We start from the raw sequence: 10,074 nt of genomic DNA, 5'->3' as shown, positions 1-10,074 counted from the left end.
AACAAAGATTAAATTAATGGCAAAAGGTACTCTATATCCAGACATTGACCTCTCCTGCCCCCTAGTGGATAGAAGTGAAACCTAAAAGAGTTCACGAAGACTTTCCATTGGACAGAGTGGATTATGAGTCAAGACCTGAGAGTACTTGCAAAAAAATACAACAGGAAAACATAGTATTTCATGATGTTCTGCCTATATGTCTACCACTTTGTATAGCCGTTAGCGATGCTAATGATACTGGAGCGCCAAGTCTAGGTCCAAAATACTTAACCGCTTCTACCCCCAAGCCATAAGAATGCTGAACATCTAATCAAATGGCTACGCGGACGATTTGCTGTTTTTTTACGCTGCTGCTACTCGCTGTTTATTATCTATGCATAATCACTTTACCCCTACCTACATGTACAAATTACCTTAATTACCTCGACTAACCTGTTACCCGCACGTTGACTCAGTACCAGCGCCCCCTGTATATACTGTAGTCTCGTTATTGTTATTTATTTTTTACTTTAGTTTATTTAGTATATATTATTCTTAAAACTTCATTGTTGCTTGTAAGGTTGTATTCGGCGCATGTGATAAATGATTTGATTTGATAGCCCAACCATCTTGGGGTCGATGAATTCAAAGGTAACTACAAAGTTGCAGAATCATGACTATTTACATCAAATCCAGTGGCCATTTATTTTTGTCTGGCTGATGCCAATTGAATTAAGGGTAACAACATTTTTTTTATCTACATTTCTCCGATTTTTCGCAGACTTCCACAGACGTGGTTTTTGTTGATGACTTATAGCACACACACACACAAAAACTGGAGTAAATCACAGTCCTGAGCTTTCTTCCTTTTTTGCAGTGGTATCGTTTTGGTATCAAGTATCGTTTTTTAAAATTCCCGCCCTGTAGAGGAATTTGCAGAAAATAACACATGCCACTTAGAAATCTGCAATAAATACATTTTGCACTTTTATTTGAAGTCTCTTTTGTTTGCTGTTCCGCTAAATCTATCCAAGTCATTGTGAGAACACTAGGGCATGTCCATTTAAAAGATGGCTCGTCATTATTAGCCTGGTTCTGTATGGAATGCAGGCACATTATGGAACACAGGCCTGATCATTATCAATAAATTTAAAAAAATATGTTCTGCTCCTGAACAAGGCAGTTAACCCACTGTTCCTAGGATTTTGTTCTTAACTGACTTGCCTCGTTAAATAAAGGATACATTTAAAATGTATAAATGTGGGATGCATCCACACTGTGGATCTGTTCTTCAATGTGAATGTGCACAATAAACATCTTTGACCAGGGAATTACCCCCCCCCCTTCTTACATTATGATAATGTATAAGGAAATAGCATACTGTAGCCTATTGGCTAAACTGATTTTCTTTCTAAGAATGAAATATTTATTTCTTCCCCATAGCATAGGCTATTTGACCTCTGGTCTAATCTATCCGGCTCAAGGAATTCTATTGGAATCACATGGTCCGTGACATAAACCATCGCGAGCGGGTAAAGGCTGGCCGTAATTTAAGCTGTGACATTGAGAAATCTTTAACCAAGAGCAAAGGGCTGAGTTAATGGCAAGAGGTCCGGCGATATACAAACATTGATCTCTCCTGCCCCCTAGTGGAAGGACGTGAACCATAAAAGATTCCCCCGAGACTTTCCATAGAACAGAATGAGTTATGAGTAAAGACCTAACAAATTGCAAAAAATAAAACAGGAAAAGATATAGTCTTTCATAATGTTTATGACATTTAACTAGTGATGAGAGAGCAACGTTTTGTTTGTCTTCGGTTCTTTTATGAGAGATTTGCTTACAGATGTAGGATCTTAATTTGAGCCAGTTTACTACAGTATGAAAATCATCCTGCAACAACAGGAAATGCAAATTACTATGTGGATTATAATTTATGAATCTTTTTTATAGGGATTGATACATTTTTAATTTGAACAAATCTAGTCTGTGGAAATTGCAAACTTTAGAAGCCTTTCTAACCTTGAATACACGACGGGTTTGCATTTCCTGCTGTCCAGGAAAATCATCAGCAACAAAAGCGTGATCAAATTAAGATCCTACGTTTGATCTTATGTTTATTTAATGTAAAACAACACTGCTTTCAACTGTCCTTTGTCTCCAATTGCGTTATTTTGTCCAGAAAAGGCAGTCAGACCAACCCTGTTCATAGAAAAGTCCAAATGTTTCAAGGCCGATTACATTTCACTGAGCCTATCTGGTATACGTGACAATGAAACATTTATTATGTGTCCTTAAACTGCCTTTTAGTCTGTCAGCTAGTTTAGGCTACAGAATGAGTATTATGGATTTAAAACCACATTCATTTATTCAATCATTGTAAGATATATTGGTAAAATAACCATACACTATCCCTAAGAAAAGCTAGTGATAGATTTCCTATTCACTATTTTTAAGTATTTAGATAGAAACATGCCCAAAATACACATGATGCCTGGGCACAACTTGTGCGTTCCCTATGTTATCTTATACCCACAATGTGCTTTTAGCTGAGGTCTGTAAACATCTGTAAAAAGTGACCTCAGCCAACTGAACACAAACTGGTTAAATCAACACAGTTGCAACATAATTTGTCAATGTATTGTGAAAGTCATCAACTGTTGTTTTGAGGGTCAAATTTAAACCACATATTTGTCATCCTGGTAAACAATTTTCTACATAGACAAACCTTATATAAAATATATTGAATTTATACCTTTAAAACAACATCAGATCTTCAACGTTATATCGACTATCAGTCTGGGCAGCACCTCCTTCGGTCTCCCATCCAGGGTTTTAACCAAGCCCAGCTTTGATATTTTTCTCTGATGATTAGCCAATGTGCTATAATGAAAATTACTGAGAAATCGCCACTCATTGGATTCACTGTTGCTGTCAAAGTCATTCTAAAGTAGTAGGTTCAACAGAGCAAATGAACAGATGTGACCATATTTTATCACTATATCATCAATGATAATATTTAGGTATTTATATAGCATTAGGAAGTCATCAAGAGCTAGTGTTTCAGTTCAACCCAGGATTCAGTTAAAAAAACAGACAATACATAAAGTTTTAGAACATATATAATATATATAGTACATATCCAGTATATATAGTATACCTATGGTATCAAGCTTTGGTTAATTTCAAATGGAATCTACAAGTTTTATTTAATATGTTAATGTTAGATTCATGTCATTATCTCAACCAAAAATAAAAGTTAAAGAATATGATTAAATTAAGTCAAAATGTATTTAAAAGTGCATTTTATGTTTGATTTGATTTAGTCATATTCTTTAACTTACATTTTTGGTTGACATGGACATGTGAATTCAACACAATTCAATGATTCATTTGTAGACCAACAGGAATTAAAGCCAGACTCAGTCGGTGGCACAGATGGACTGATACAGGCAGAAGATACATCTCCTTTAAATGGTGAAATTTGGTTGCTTTGACAACCAAACACAATTCAATATCAGTTCTGCAACAGGGTAAATGGCCTATCAACCCTCTATAGGTTATATACCGTACTGAGTCTGGCTTTAATTCCAGTTTGTTAACAAATGATTTGTTGGACTCATGTCTCCTCATTCAAACAGAAGATAAAGAACAGGATTAAAGCCAGTGTCTAAGACAGAACTACCCAAGCAGTAGATACAAGCAGATTAACCAAGCACAATTCAACATTACTTTTCTAAGACAGTATATAGCCTAAAGTTAAGGTTATCTTACAAACTAACGTAACAGTTTTCACGTCAGGTTAAAATGAGTGACACATCCATGGACAGATTTTGAAGGTACTGTAACAACAAATGTCCTCTAATGTAATCATAGAAAGCATTCATGTTGAGTTCAGGGTCTCAGGACTGTTGCTATAATTGTTGCACTAATAACTTCACAGAATGTCATTTTTTACATTTGAGTCATTTAGCTGACATTTTTACCCAGAGCTACTTGGGTTAAGTGCCTTGCTCAACATCAACATATATTTTTTTTACCTATTCGGCTCGTGATTCAAACCAGCGACCTTTAGGTTTCTGGTCCAACGATCTTAACTGTTAGGCTACCTGCTCCCTCAAATGGCATTGATCACTTATTTATAACCTTGTCAACGTCTTGACTGTATTTCCTATTCATTTTGCAACTCATTTCATGTTTGTTTTCATGGAAAACAAGGACATTTCTAAGTGAGCCCAAAATTTTGAACTGTAGTGTATATATTAATAATACTAATAATAACAACAACAAAGAACACAAGAAATAAGACAGGAAGCTATATACAAGGTCAGATTAACATTAGATAAATATTAACACTACATTCTTGAGAGTTAAAAGGAAAACGAATGCCTGCGACTAAACCTGTTGACAGGTACAGTGCCTTCAGAAAGTATTCACACCCCTTGACTTTCTCCACATGTTGTTGTGTTACAGCCTGATTTTAATAAAATGGATTACATTGACATGTTGTGTCACTGGCCTACACACAACACCCCATAATGTCAAAGTGGAATTATGTTTTTAGAAATGTTTACAAATTAATAAAAAATGAAAATCTGAAATGTCTTGAGTCAATAAGTATTCAACGCCTTTGTTATGGCAAGCCTAAATAATTTCAGGAGTAAAAGTGTGCTTAACAAGTCATGTAAGTTGTATGGACTCACTCTGTGTGCAGTAATAGTGATTAACATGATTTTTGACTACCTCACCTCTGTACTCCAAAGGTATTGTAAGGTCCCTCAGTAGAGCAGTGAATTTCAAACACAGATTCAACCACAAAGACCAGCGAGGTTTCCAATGCCTCACAAAGAAGGGGATCTATTGGTATATGGGTAAAAAAAAGAATCAGACATTGAATATCCCTTTGAGCCTGGTGAAATAATTAATTACATTGTGGATGGGGTATTATGCCCAGTCATTACAAAGATACAGGCATCCTTCCTAACTTAGTTGCCGGAGAGGAAGGAAGGAAACCGCTCAGGGATTTCACCATGAAGGCAAAGGAGATTTTAAAACAGTTACATCGTCTAATAGCTGTGATAGGAGAGACTTGAGGATGGGTCAACAACATTTTAGTTACTCCACAATACTACCCTAAATGATAGAGTGAAAAAAGGAAGCCTGTACAAAATAAAAAATATTTAAAAAAACATGCCTCTTGTTTGCAATAAGGCACTAAAATAATACGGCAAAACAATGGGCCAATGCAATTCACTTTTGTCCTGAATACAAAGTTTTATGTTTGGGGCAAATCCAACAACATATCACAGGGTACCACTCTTCTTATTTTCAAGCATAGTGGTGGCTGCATCATGTTATGGGTATGCTTTCCACCAGACACTGGGAGATCAATAGCCTAAAACACATGACCAAATACACTCACCAGCAAGTGTATTAGGTACACCACCCCGTTCACCAAAATATGATCTCTCCTACAGACAGTGAGTCATGTGGCAGTGGCTTGTTATATAAAGCAGGCAGACAGACATCGAGGCATTCAGTTACTGTTCGATTGGACGTTAGAAGGGGCAAAACGAGTGACCTAAACGACATCGGTGCCAGATCCAGTATCCCAGAAAAGGCTGTCCTCCTGGGTGCCAGGTGTGCCAGATCCAGTATCTCAGAAAAGGCTGTCCTCCTGGGTGCCAGGTGTGCCAGATCCAGTATCCCAGAAAAGGCTGTCCTCCTGGGTGCCAGGTGTGCCAGATCCAGTATCCCAGAAAAGGCTGTCCTCCTGGGCTTTTCAAGCACGACAGTGTCTAGGGTTTATCGAGAATGGTGCGACAAACAAAAAACATTCAGTCAGAAGCAGTCCTGTGGGCAAAAATAGCTTGTTGATGAGAGATTTCGAATGATAATGGAAAGAAACCTGCAAGCTAAAAGGAGGGCCAAAAACAGACAAATAACAATAGTGGATGCAGAATGGCATCTCGGAAAGCACAACTCGTCGATACTTGTCACGGTTGGGCTATTGCAGCAAACGACAAAACCTGATTTCACGCCTATCAGCTATAAACAAGAAAGGGGGGACACCTAGTCAGTTGTACAACTGAATGCATTCAAATCAGAGAGGTTTGGGGGGCTTCCATAATCGACATCCACATCTCCGGCACCTGGGGAACAATGGGTTAACTGCCTTGCTCAGGGCAGGATGACAGATTTTTACCTTGTCAGCTCGGGATTTTCTCCATCACCTTTTCGGTTACTGGCCCAACGCTCTAACCACAAGGTTACCTGCTGCCCCAAGAAGAAGCAGCTCCAGTGGGCACGTGATCACCATCACTGGACAATTGAGGTGTAGAAAAACATTGCCTGGAACATGACAGCGAGTTCAGTTGACTTTAACGGCCTGTGCAGTCCCAAGACCGCAGCCCATCATCTCATCTTTGATGAAACAGGCTGTTCACAGCATAAATGTACCGACATCTGCAGAAGCTACGCGATGCCATCGCTTCAGCATGGAACAAGATCCTTGTGGAACGTTTCTGACACGAATGCTCCAAATAATTCAGGCTGTTCTGGAGGCATAGGGGGGTCCAACCTGGCACTAGATGGGTGTAACTAATAAACTGACTGTTGAATGTATACACTGAAGTTGCTTACCAAGATGACATTGAATGTTCCTGAGTTGCCAGGTCACAGTTTTGTCTTAAATCTGCTTAGAAATCTATTGCAAGACTTGAAAATGGCTGCCGAGCAATACCATGCGATTATGTTAGGTCAGCACCTAGTCACAGAAAAACACAGCCATTTTTCCAGCCTTGGAAAGGAGTCACAAAAGGCAGAAATAGAGATAAAATGAATCACTAACCTTTGATGATCTTCATCAGATAACACTCATAGGACTTCATGTTTTTATTTATTTTTATTTATTTCACCTTTATTTAACCAGGTAGGCAAGTTGAGAACAAGTTCTCATTTACAATTGCGACCTGGCCAAGATAAAGCAAAGCAGTTTGACACATACAACGACACAGAGTTACACATGGAGTAAAACAAACATACAGCGATAATACAGTATTAAACAAGGCTATATACGATGTGATGAGGTGAGATAAGGGAGGTAAAGGCAAAAAAAGGCCATGGTGGCAAAGTAAATACAATATAGCAAGTAAAACACTAGAATGGTAGATTTGCAATGGAAGAATGTGCAAAGTAGAAATAAAAATAATGGGGTGCAAAGGAGCAAAATAAATAAATTAATTAAATACAGTAGGGAAAGAAGTAGTTGTTTGGGCTAAATTATAGGTGGGCTATGTACAGGTGCAGTAATCTGTGATCTGCTCTGACAGTTGGTGCTTAAAGCTAGTGAGGGAGATAAGTGTTTCCAGTTTCAGAGATTTACACAATACATATGTTTTTTTTCGATAAAGTTCATATTTATAACCAAAAAATCTCAGTTTACATTGGCGCGTTATGTTCAGTAATATTTTGCTTCCAAAATATCAGGTGATTTTGCAGAGAGCCACATCAATTTACAGAAATACTCATAATAAACACTGATAAAAGATACATCGTTATGCATGGAATTATAGATAAACTTCTCCTTAATGCAACCGCTGTGTCAGATTTCAAAAAAGCTTTACGGAAAAAGCACACCAAGCAATAATCTGAGTACAGCGCTCAGGAACCATAACAAGCCATACAGATACCTGCCATGTTGTGGAGTCAACAGAAGTCAGAAATAGCATTATGAATATTCACTTACCTTTGCACTACCAGGAATCCCAGTTCCACCATAAATGTTTGTTTTGTTCGATACAGTCCATCATTTATGTTCAAATACCTCCTTTTTGTTTGCGCGTTTAGTTCACAAATCCAAATTCATGAGGCACAGGCACTTACTGCAGACGAAAAGTGAAAAAGTTATGTTACAGTTCGTAGAAACGTGTCAAACGATGTATAGAATCAATCTTTACGGTGTTTTTAACATAAATCTTCAACAATATTCCAACCGTGCAATCCCACGCGCGTGACCAGCTCATGGCCTTCTGCCAGACCCCTGATTCAAACAGCTCTCATTCGCTCCCCCTTCACAGTAGACGCCTGAAACAAGTTTCTAAAGACTGTTGTCATCTAGTAGACGCCTTAGAAAGTGCAATCGGACCAAATGTACACTATCTTGGATAGGCAAAGAGTTGAAAAACTACAAACCTCATATTTCTCAGACTTCCTGGTTGGATTTTTTCTCAGGTTTTTGCCTGCCATATGAGTTCTGTTATATACACAGACACCATTCAAACAGTTTTAGAAACTTCAGAGTGTTTTTTTTATCAAAATCCACTAATAATAATAATGCATATTTAGCATCTGGGCCTGAGTAGCAGGCAGTTTACTCTAGGCACCTTATTCATCCAAGCTACTCAATACTGCCCCCCAGCCATAAGACGTTTTTAAAGACTTGTTTAAAGAATAATGTGCAGGTATTGTACAACCCAGGTGTGCAAAGACTTGATTTAGGGGTGTTAATATTTATGTAAATTTGAAAATGTTGCGTTTCATTTTCAATAAATTTGCAAAAATGTCTAAAACATGTTTTCACCTGTCGTTATGGGGTATTGAGTGTAGATAGGTGAAAATAATATAGATTTAATAAATGTTTCATTCAGGTTGTAACACACATTTTTGGGAACAAGTCAAGGGGTATGAATACTTTCACTAAATTCACATGCTAATAAAAGTGTCGGTTTTTATCCTCTACAGGATCGGCGGGTACCCCGCGGGATGGTTGAACTACCGTAGGCTAATGCGATTAGCATGAGGTTGAGCTAACGTAGGCTAATGCGATTAGCATGAGGTTGTAAGCAACATTAACATTTCCCAGGACAAAAATATATCTGATATTGTCAGAAAGCTTAAATTCTTTATAATATAACTGCACTGTCCAATTTACAGTAGCTATTAAAGTGAAAGAATACCATGCTATTGTTTGAGGAGAGTGCACAGTTATGAACTTTAAAAGATAGTAATAAACCAATTAGGCACATTTGGGCAGTCTTGATACAAAATTTTGAACAAAAATGCAATGGTTCATTGGATCAGTCTAAACCATTGCACATACGTTGCTGCCATCTGGTGGCCAAAATCTAAATTGTGTCTGGGCTGGAATAATACATTATGGCCTTTCTCTTGCGTTTCAAAGATGATGGTAAAAAAAGTATTATCTTTTACCAAATCTATTGTGTTATATTCTCCTGCATTCATTTCACATTTCCACAAACTTCTAAGTGTTTCCTTTTAAATGGTATCAAGAATATGCATATCCTTGTTTCAGGTCCTGAGCAACGAAAATTGAAAAAAGGGGCAGATCCTTAATAGTAATTGGGGTTTTCTGAATGAGTCTTGCCGTGCAGAGGTGCAAGCAAACAGAAAGTATCTCTGTCCCACTTCTGGCATCATATTTTACTTGTCATTTTCCATTCTGCAGTGCAATGTTTTCTTATCTTTGAGTGCTATATGTGTGTTTTTCTAGGCAATATGTCTGGGTGTGTCTTCAACCCTGTTATGTTATCTCCACTTTCACAATATATATGGTTAGTTTGCTATATAGCCTATTAATTAGGAAAATAACTTATTAACAACTATAAAGAAGAAAAAAAGCTTTGTTTCACAACGTTTATGGAGTTTATTTGTGTTGCCCAAATAAGTTGAGAAATGTTTTGTGACATGATATGCCCTAGACCACATTTCCATTATGCATTTGTACTAAAATGCTGTCTTTATGCATCAGTCTCCTCCCATGTGGCTAATTATGTAAGTGACCAATGAAGATTATATTTTGTTTACATCCACATTCCTTTTGGTTTACAGTATTTATGACGTTATTTTATTCCCAACTGCACAAACAATTTTGGACGGCTTGAAGGTCATCAGGAAAGTTTGTTTAGCATAGCCCGGTGTCCCGTTTTAGGAGATTCCATTCCATTCCAAACTATACCTACCGGGGCACCGGACCATGCAAAATGAGTATGCCCATTGTTTTGAGACCGCAAATGCTGATGCTGATTGGTTTAGAGACGTCCAATCCCTCTCAACGTTTTTATGTTTACTGACCCT

The sequence above is a fragment of the Oncorhynchus masou genome, chromosome 9, assembly GCF_036934945.1.
Source record: "Oncorhynchus masou masou isolate Uvic2021 chromosome 9, UVic_Omas_1.1, whole genome shotgun sequence".
Classification (NCBI taxonomy): domain Eukaryota; kingdom Metazoa; phylum Chordata; class Actinopteri; order Salmoniformes; family Salmonidae; genus Oncorhynchus; species Oncorhynchus masou.
The sequence above is the reverse complement of the archived record's forward strand: the minus strand, read 5'-3'. Positions refer to the sequence as shown.